Consider the following 11136-nt stretch of genomic DNA (forward strand, 5'->3'; position numbering starts at 1 on the left):
GACTGGCGATTTAGTGTTCGGCAATACCAAAGGACCCTTTTTAGAAACCTTCCACAATATTTATTGATACTATTTTTATGTAGTTAGCTCTTAGATAATAGTGCCGTAATATTGTGATAGTCTTACATTGTAATGTTTCTCAGGCGGACATTTCAGCGTTGCCACAAGCTTGCAGTAACATTGCAGAAACATTTTGCAACGTCCATGCAATATTACAATATTTCAATGTAAGGTTTCTGCAATGTTTTTGTAATCTTTCGGTGCTGTATGGGTATAGTACGTTATACAATTAAATTAGTATATATATAATAATGATATAATTTGTACAATTCTCACATTTATTATTACTATCTTAAAATTATAGTTTAAGTTAAAAAAAAACAACACAGTAAACATCTTGTAAGCAAAATATTAGCGTGCATTACATTAAAAACAACAGATTTTCTTAAAAGTTGCTTGTAAATTACTTAATTCGTTATTTCAGCAGTACGATTTGTTAGCAGAGTCTGCTCATAGAATTTGGCTATATACAGAATGATAAATATTTTCTTACATTATGCAAAGATTCTGCGCAAGAAATGAAGGAAACTTAATTACTGTTTATAAATCTGACAAAAAAAAGATATTTACAATGTTTCCGATTAGCTCTTTTGTTTAAGAAATGCAGGTATGATGATACTTTTACGGGGACTGGTAACGGTTGAAAATGTTGAAAATTAGCTTGCGTTTAACTGTTAATAACAAAGCCGCGGATAAATATAAAACCTTTTTATTTTTTACAATATTAACCACAACATTTAAAATTAAATAAACATAAAAAATTAAATGTTAAAAGTAAAATTAACAAAATGGCGTCTAAAAAACAAAAATTTTTTATACTTTTATGTTAGAATTGCTGAATACTTGGCTTTTGATTATGACAAAGACGATAAAATCAAACATATATAATGCATCAAAAAATAATGACTTATTTGTGCATAATGTTTTTTAATCCAGACTTTTTCTTCTTAATTTTGACTAATATTTGTTAAAATACGTGCTTAAAAAATTTAATTTAGAAACATTATTAAAAGTTATTTAGGTTTTTAAACCTTACACTCTTACTAATAACATTGATTTAAAAAACATGATTTTTTTTTAATTATTTAATTTTATTTATTTTTTAAATGTTTATCTTCAAGATAAAAAAATGACTTTCTTTCTCTTTAAACAAATTGTCTAAAATTTAAAGAGCAATTAGTGCAATTGATTTATTAAGAACTTCATAAAGGCGGCATTCCGATAGTTTCTATCAGTATTAAAGGGATGTTAAAGTTGTCCTGTTTCACCGATAATTTTATTTCTCACTAATCTTTTAATTGCATTTACAGAATTAAAAATATTTGTTCAGAATTAAAGTATAGATGATAACAAAGCCGGGCTGAAACGATTTTATAGGAAAAACGACAAAAAATTTTAAAATTGTCAGCTTCTGGCGACTTGTAACAAAATGTGTCTGATGTAAAAATTTTAGACCTTGTATGCACAAATGAAGCCTGGGCCTAAGTGGAGCAAACATTTAAGAACAATACTACCCTTTCAGATTGAGCGTAGGCGTTCTAATAAAAAAGTTTAATAAGTACGAAAATTTTGTGTCTATAAAGAGCAATCGAAAAAATTTTTTTAAATTCTTGTATAAAATTCAATTTATAAGCTGATATTAATACGTAAACTTTAATTTTGGAAAAGGATTTCCAAATCTATAAAAGAAATACATACAAAATTTTGTTAATGATATGCACAAATGACTACTATCGACCTCGATCAGTTTTAATTCTGGAGAAGGATTTACAATTCTATGAAATCAATTAGGAGCAAAGCATATCCAAAAATAATTAGCGTTTAATCGGTAAAACAGAAGAAGACTCCAGCATCCCCTTAAAAATAAATAGTTAATGTAACGTATTTTATTATATTTCAACCCTGGCAGTAAATATTAAAGTACAGCAAAAAGAATAAATTCAGTCTTTGATTTCTTTCACTTTTTCTTTTTTTTTCTCTCTTATGGAAATTCATCATTTGATGACGCTGATATGAAAAGAAAGTTAATTTGTAAAAGTAACTAGTTACAGTTACAGTTTTTTTATTGAAAAAGTAACAGTTATTAAAACAATAACGACCGTCGTTACTTTCTAATTACTTTTTTCTTAAATAATTGCGTTATTTAAATATAAGAAGAAATAAGAATTTTACATTTTATGCTTTACTAATTGTTGTATAATATGTGCTTTAACTCTTTTAAGTATATTCCCACCTCATTTTCTTCAGTGTTTTAAATATAACTGAGGTCTGTTACATCGTATGATCGTGAAATAAATTGTTCTATATTTGTTAATGTTAGAACTATGCACTACTATATTAGTTGCATCAGTCATGTATTTTGCAATTATTAACAAATAGATAATGACGAAAAATGCTCTTTTTTACGATAAATTTGTTCTAAAAGCCCCTTGAATAGAAATAAACTTCCAAATCATGATTTTAGATTCTAGAGATGACGAACTAATATATGTCGTATTAAATTAAAGTTGCAGAAAGTATATTGTTACTATTTTTTATTTAACAAAATATACTGCAAAAATACTATTTTTGGTATATAAAAATAATTTATTTACTTAATTTATAAGTCAATTGTGTACAATTTTGTACTTATTAGTTATTTGAATTGCTGATTATAAAAATAATCTGAAAAATGTAAAATCCAAAATAGCAGCTACAAAATATTGAATAAAAAGATTTCAAGAAAATTATTCCAGGAATTTTTTTTCAAAAACTATGCATTTTAGCGAAAAATTGAAAGGGTCCTTTTTTATTACAAATTTTGTGTATAATTTTTTAATCCCCGAATTTTGAATTTTTATGTTGACGTGCGCATGTTACAAAAAAAATTATTAAAGTAACTATCAAAATAGTTATTAATTACTAAATAATGTAACTAAGTTAAGTTATAAGTTATCAAAAAAATAACTATAACTGTAACTTCGTTACAAGTAACTCGTTACTGACCAAACCTGCTGTACTATACACACAGTATACACATATATAACATATATAAACTTGTTAGTTTAGTTAATAAATAGTCTTTTTAATAAATATTTATTATATTTTTATGCTTTAAAAATACTTTAAACGTAAAGTTAAGATTGCCCGTTTCGGTCTGCAACAAATCTTGATGCTGAATATAATTTTTGTATAAATTTAATATTCTTGGCTCATATAAATTAAAATGTTGCGTCTGCGTCACCCGAGGTATCTCAGAATCGTATATTGAGTGCACGCGCTGAAGAAGAAGACCGAAAAAAAAATGTCGTGTCCTGATATGTCGTTCTAGACCTGGAGATATTAAACTAAGAGGACGTATTTTCAAGAATGATGGATATATATGAGCTGATTATATTATTGTTCCTTTTCCACATTGAAGTTGCTTTAACAGGATGTTGTAATTCGCGTTTGCCAGTGTTGCGAGTTTAGTCTTAAACGATTAGAGCCCAAGTTTTTGAGTACACGTGTAACAATATGTAAAAATATGTAAAGTCTATTCTATAATAGACGCAAATGTAGATCGCAGGTCGCGGATGTGGTAACCTATTAGAAGCGTCAGTGATATTAATAACACTTGTTTGATTGTCGTATCCGCGTTTGTGACCTATGATGTGTGATTCTGCGTTTTCCATTGTAGGCCAAACCTAAAACAATTATAAAAATATGAAAACGGTAAAAACAATGACATTGAATATTCCTTACTTACCATTAAATTTACATTTTGTTTTAATTGAGTATTCTGCATGTTATTTTATTAATATTTATCCTTTCTTTATTTAAGAATCTTTAACGTGTCATTGTTATTAAAAATTTATATAAATTCTTACGGAAAATTTTTATGTATTCTTTGTGGAAAAATTCACATTTCAAAAGTAACTCATTAATATATTGTGTCTCAAATCATCTACATAATTATCAAGTTTAATTACGTGGAAAACTTGAAGGAAGCAAATATGCATTTTCTAATTATTTATTATACTAGAATATAACTGGCATGCTACACGCTTTTTTATTTTAACTTTAAATAAAATACAAAAAATTTTATGTAAATTATTAACAAAATTGTAGATACGCTGTATGTTATAAATAACATTTATTTAAAAATAGTATATATACATAAAAATTTTAATAACACAAAATTGTGCAAAACTTTTCAAATCTACAGCATCACCAAACAGATTCCTGAAATCATTTAGACAAAATTAAAGACAAAAATTATAAAAATACAATATGTTAAACCTAGTACTTTTTTAATAAAAAGCATTTAAAAATGCGAAATATTTTCACATTAGATCTGTTACAAAACGCCACGTGATAAACTATGAACACTTCTTGTCTATGCATACATATTTGTTATAGATCATTACAATAGATGTTATCAGAAAGATGAAATATGTATAGTTAACTTATATTTTTATGAATAAATATAAAGTTTTAGTTTTTTTATTCATTTTTACATATGCGTGCAAAATAGCATGTGGAATAACTTATTAAAAAGTTTGTTTTTGCTCTGTTTGTATAAAATTAAAAAAATTTTTTAATGTCATTTTTTATAATTTTTTAGTATTATTAATATATACCACATTATTTCAATAAGTGTATTTTCTTTATGTTCTGTTTTAATTTACGTTTCTTAGAGATTTAATTAACGTTTTTGTCACTCTTTTATTACATTATAATTCAGTTTTCCTATACGCTTGATTTACGCTCTATTAATTGTAGAGATAAAAGATATGATGGGATATTATCTGGATGTAATAGGATATCGTAAGATATTATCTTACAATATCTTATAATATTTTAAGATATTTTTTGGGGATATCGAAATATTGGGATATCGAAAAATAAATTCAAATAGAACGTTTTCGACCCATAGGGAGGGATTACGTAAGTAAAAATCCCTTTTTTTTTTTTAAATTTTTTTTGTAAATTAAGTATTTTGGGACACGTACATACATTTTAGAACATAATTATGTATATATTTTAAGTTGAACATCTACAATGGAAATTAGAAATCCAGAATATTTTGAGCAGATCAATAAAATTCAGTTTTCGGCAAATATTGGGAAGATTGGACATTAACTAATAAATTAAAAAAAAGAAAAAGATGTTTTTATTGTTTATACAAAAATGATAAAAAGACCAATCAATGTTGTGCTCGATGCAACAAACCCGTTTGCGATTATCATCGTTTAAATTGCTGTCGCGACTGTTTTTAAACTGTTCTTTTTCTATTTTTATAACAAAATTTTGTATTTTTACTATGTATTAAATAATAATTTGTTAAAACTTTAAGCAGAAAAAATAATTGTAGATTTATTGATGTTTCCCTATTTTACAACACTATTCATCATCCTAAAAAAATACCAATTTTTATACGCTAAAATTGGATATTTGCTTTTATTTTACGTTGATCAGACATTTTTTTTCGTAAAGAGGAACTTCTTTCCTTCCAGAAACTAATTAAAAAAAATTTTTTTTTCAAAATTTTTACTCTTGCTATATATTTTTTTTAAATTAACTTTTTTATTGATTTTTGTCATTGTTTATTAAAAAACACATTAAATTTAGGAGAGGAGGATAATATAATAGTAGTTTCTTAAAGAGAAATGTTTAAAGAGTATACATAATTTTTTTCAGATTTTTTAAACCATTATTTATATGGTTATAAGGGCGAGGACGAAAACGACCCATAGGGAAAGATAGAAGGTGCCGAAAAACACGGGAGGGATTGAGGGTTAAATATAACTGAGGTCTGTTACATCGTATAATCGTAAAATAAACTGTTCTATATTTGTTAATGTTAGAACTATGCACTACTATATTAGTTGCATTTTGCAATTATTAATAAATAGACAATGACAAAAAATGCTCTTTTTTCGCAAAAAATTTGTTCTAGAAGCCCCTTAAATGTAAATAAAACTTCCAAATCATGATTTTAGATTCTAGAGATGACGACTATGTCGTATTAAATTGAAGTTGCAGAAAGTATATTGTTACTATTTTTTATTCAACAAAATATACTGCAAAAATGCTATTTTTGGTATATAAAAATAATTTATTCACTTAATTTATAAATTAATTGTGTACAATTTTGTGCTTATTAGTTATTTGAATTGCTAATTATGAAAATAACCTAAAAAATGTAAAATCCAAAATAGCAGCTACAAAATATTAAATAAAAGGATTTCAAGAAAATTATTCTAGGAATTTTTTTTTCCAAAACTATGCATTTTAGTGAAAAACCGAAAGAGTCCTTTTTTATTACAAATTTTGTTTAGAATACGGGTATAATTTTTTTATCTCCGAATTTTGAATTTTTATGTTGACGTGCGCCATATTGGATTCATCATTTTGACTTTTTAAATTTTGACCTTAGATTCAATTTCAGGATGATCCAAAACATACAGGAACGACAAGATTTATCCGACATAATTAGAAAAAATGTGCCCTTAAAAGGGTTAACAAGTTATTTTGTATATACTAAGTGAGAATTTTATAAAGATAAAAGACTAAATCATATGTTACTGTTATCAGAATTTAGTGAAATATAATGCTACATCGGCTGTCATACATTGATTTATAATATTCTCTTTGTTACAAAATTTTAATAAAAATTTTTATTAAATTCATAAAATTTGATATTTAAATACATCATTAAGATGATCTTTTTGTACGTGGCGTTATAGAGCCACCGATGCTATAAACATATATTCCATAGATGCAGAACTCGGAATGCTTGCGTTATATTTAATAAAAAGTTTTTTAATTGTAGTATAATTATTTAGCATATTAATATTGCAAATATTCGAGTTTAAGAATTGATACAATTCTTCTTGTGTAGACTTTACTTTATCTCGTTGTTGATTAAAAATTCTATACTAACGCATGTTACAAAAAAAGGAAATTATTAAAGTAACTATCAAAATAGTTATTAATTACTAAAAAATGTAACTAAGTTAAGTTATGAGTTATCAAAGAAGTAACTATAACTGTAACTTCGTTACAAGTAACTCGTTACTGACCAAACCTGCTGTACTATACACACAGTATACACATAAATAACATATATAAACTTATTAGTTTAGTTAATAAATAGTCTTTTTAATAAATATTTATTATATTTTTATGCTTTAAAAATACTTTAAACGTAAAGTTAAGATTGCCCGTTTCGGTCTGCAACAAATCTTGATGCTGAATATAATTTTTGTATAAATTTAATATTCTTGGCTCATATAAATTAAAATGTTGCATCTGCGTCACCCGAGGTATCTCAGAGTCGTATATTGAGTGAACGCGCTGAAGAAGATCGAAAAAAAATGTCGTGTCCTAATATATCGTTCTAGACCTGGAGATATTAAACTAAGAGGAGGTATTTTCAAGAATGATGGATATGAGCTGATTATATTATTATTCCTTTTCCACATTAAAGTTGCTTTAACAGGATGTTGTAATTCGCGTTTGCCAGTGTTGCGAGTTTAGTCTTAAACGATTAGAGCGCAAATTTTTTAGTACACGTGTAACAATATGTAAAAATATGTAAAGCCTATTCTATAATAGACGCAAATGTAGATTGCAGGTCGCGGATGCGGTAACCTATTAGAAGCGTCAATGATATTAATAACACTTGTTTGATTGTCGTAACCGCGTTGTGACCTATGATGTGTGATTCTGCGTTTTTTATTCTACGACAAACCTAAAACAATTATAAAAATATGAAAACGGTAAAAACAATGACATCGAATATTCCTTACTTACCATTAAATTTACATTTTGTTTTAATTGAATATTCTGCATGTTATTTTATTAATATTCATCCTTTCCTTATTTAAGAATCTTTAGCGTGTCATTGTTATTAAAAATTTACATATTCTTACGGAAAATTTTTATGTATTCTTTGTGGAAAAATTCACATTTCAAAGGTAACTCATTAATACATTGTGTCTCAAATCATCTACATAATTATCAAGTTTAATTATGTGGAAAACTTGAAGAAAGCAAATATGCATTTTCTCATTTATTATACTAGAATATAACTGGCATGCTACACGCTTCTTTATTTTAACTTTAAATGAAATACAAAAAATTTTGTGTAAATTAATAACGAAATTTTAGATACGGTGTGTGTTATAAATAACATTTATTTAAAAGTATATATACATAAAAATTTTAATAACACAAAATTGTGCAAAACTTTTCAAATCTACAGCATCACCAAACAGATTCCTGAAATCATTTAGACAAAATTAAAGACAAAAATTATAAGAATACAATATGTTAAACCTAATAATTTTTCAATAAAAAACGTTAAAAATTTCAAATATTTTTACATTAGATCTGTTAGAATAAAGATATCTTTAGTAGATATTGAATTTGAATTTATCTTCTAATAAGAAGGAGGGTCTATAAGGTCGTTTTTCGACTTCTCGCAGAATTTGCTCAAATTTTGTAGAAATAATATCCACAAAAGTCCTTATAATTTTCTTAAATTAGTTATTAAAACAGCGTTTCAATTCGGAGGCATCCAAAGTTTTAGATTTTATAGGGTGTTACGTCCAGCCTTATAGGATTTAACTCTTTATTTGATAGGAAGGATATTTCAGGGAGAACAGGTAAGGCAGGGAAGAACGTAACAAAACGTGTTTTGTTACGTTCTTCCCTGCCTTACCTGTTCTCCCTGAAATATCCTTCCTATCAAATAAAGAGTTAAATCCTATAAGGCTGGACGTAACACCCTATAAAATCTAAAACTTTGGATGCCTCCGAATTGAAACGCTGTTTTAATAACTAATTTAAGAAAATTATAAGGACTTTTGTGGATATTATTTCTACAAAATTTGAGCAAATTCTGCGAGAAGTCGAAAAACGACCTTATAGACCCTCCTTCTTATTAGAAGATAAATTCAAATTCAATATCTACTAAAGATATCTTTATTCTAACACATCTAATGTAAAAATATTTGAAATTTTTCCCGTAGGCACACAGATTAAGAGAGAGTAGGTGCCTCGGGTCGAACGCACTTTTTAGGACTCAAAAATATAGATCAACGTGCCGATAGGCCCGCTATAACCCGTTTCGAGTCGTACGTCCGTCGGTCCAAGTTTCGAGTTGAATCGCTTAAACTCGGGATAGGACCAGATGCAGTCTTTGTTCGGGATAGGCGAGGTCGTTATTAATTAAAATAAATGATAAAGTTTCACATAAAATTAACAAAAGTATTTATTCTAATAACAAATAAAAATAAAAATAAAAAGAAATACAAATAAGCGCTGAAGTCGTGATTTGACAATTTTGTAATGACGGTATAATTAAATTTAAGACGCATAGTGAGTATGAATATAGTTGTATAAATATTAAATAAATATATAATGGAAGGAGAAAGGGAAACAAAGAGATTTTTGTTTTTTAATTCTACAGTATTAACGGTAAACACGGAGCAAAGAAATAGACGAAGGATTTATTAAATGGTTACATGGGGAAAACAGAGATGCTTGAAAGATTGTAAGAGGATAAAGAATAACGCGGGAGAGAGTGGAGGTGGAACATCTTCGGGTTTTGGAGAACTAATCAAGGAATAAGTAAGAGAAGCAGGAGAAGCGGAAACGTTTTGAGGATCACACGGGGGTTCCTCGAGATTGTAGCATGGCGTAGGGATAACTTGAGGATCGCACAAGGGTTTCTTAAGGTTGTGAGATGGTGTCGGGTTATCTGAGGAACGTGTTCACGTTCTTCAGTAATTGGAGACAAAGGAGAGGAAGATCGAGGAACACTAAGTTCTTCGAAGGGGGTAGGAGTAGAGGAAGGTCGATAAACACTAAGTTTTTCGAAGGGGGTAGGAGGAGAGGAAGGCCGAGGAACACTAAGTTCTTCGATGACGGTAGTTAAGCGCGAACAAAATGACTCGAGATTCGCATATTGGTTCGTGCAAGTGTGTGGAAACTTGAGATTCGCACACGAAACCCTCAGGTTCGTATAAGTGTGGGGGAAGTTGAGATTCGCACACGAGAGCCTCAGGTTCGTGTAAATGTGTGGGAACTTAAAATTCGTACACGGGAGCCTCAAGTTCGTGTGAGTGTGAGAGAATTATTTATTAATAATAGGAGGGTGTCTTAAAGGATTAAAATGGAAGGGAGTAGATAAGTAACAACAAAGAAAGAAATTGTGATAATGAGACTTACTCATTACTGGTTCTCGAACAAATTTGTCAGAATCGAAGGGTTTTCTTGACCGGACGAAATGGCACTAAAGTTTACTTGCGCACTGATTCTACATGATTACTAACTATAGCTCTCATTAATGCTTTAAGTGCTTTCTATGTAACACTCCCAACGCTCGCGAGTGTCATTTGTCCTTGTTTAATATTTGATGAACAATAAGAATAAAATAATTTTATGATTGATGCAAGCATTAAATAAAACATATTCCGATACAAAGATTTTGCAAACATTGCACAATAATGGCATTAAAAATTGTGCTAAGATGATTCGCCATAACGCAACAGTTTTGTCAGAATATAATTCTTAAATAATATTTGTTAAAAATTAGACAAATATTGAAACATAAATATGTTGCCATTATTTCAGCATTTAAAATTATCACATTATAATCTTCAATATTTTCACAATATAATGCAGCAATAATAATGTGCAATATTTACAGCATTTAAGGGGATACTAAACTGCTCTGTTTTATCACTAATTTTTCGGACACCGAAATCTTTTTATTAAATGCATGGAATTGAAAATCCTCCTCCAAAATTAAAGTACAGATAGTAACGCAATGCGCTACGATCAATTTCATACAAAAAACGAAAGAAAGTTAGAAAATTATAGTTTTGTTATCGACTTCTGTAGTCGACTCGTGAAAACATTTGCTGCTTATAAAAGTTGTAGACTTTGTACATATAAAATAAGCATGAGGCGCACTTGGCATCTCAGCAAAGAACAATACTGTGCTTTTAGAATAAGTTTAAGAACCTTAGAAAAAATGTTTTCCGTGTTTAAGGGGAGCCTATCTGTTTTATTGACAGAATTGTACAATTTGTTCCAAAATCC

This window comes from Monomorium pharaonis, chromosome 5, assembly GCF_013373865.1.
Source record: "Monomorium pharaonis isolate MP-MQ-018 chromosome 5, ASM1337386v2, whole genome shotgun sequence".
Taxonomy (NCBI): Eukaryota; Metazoa; Arthropoda; class Insecta; order Hymenoptera; family Formicidae; genus Monomorium; species Monomorium pharaonis.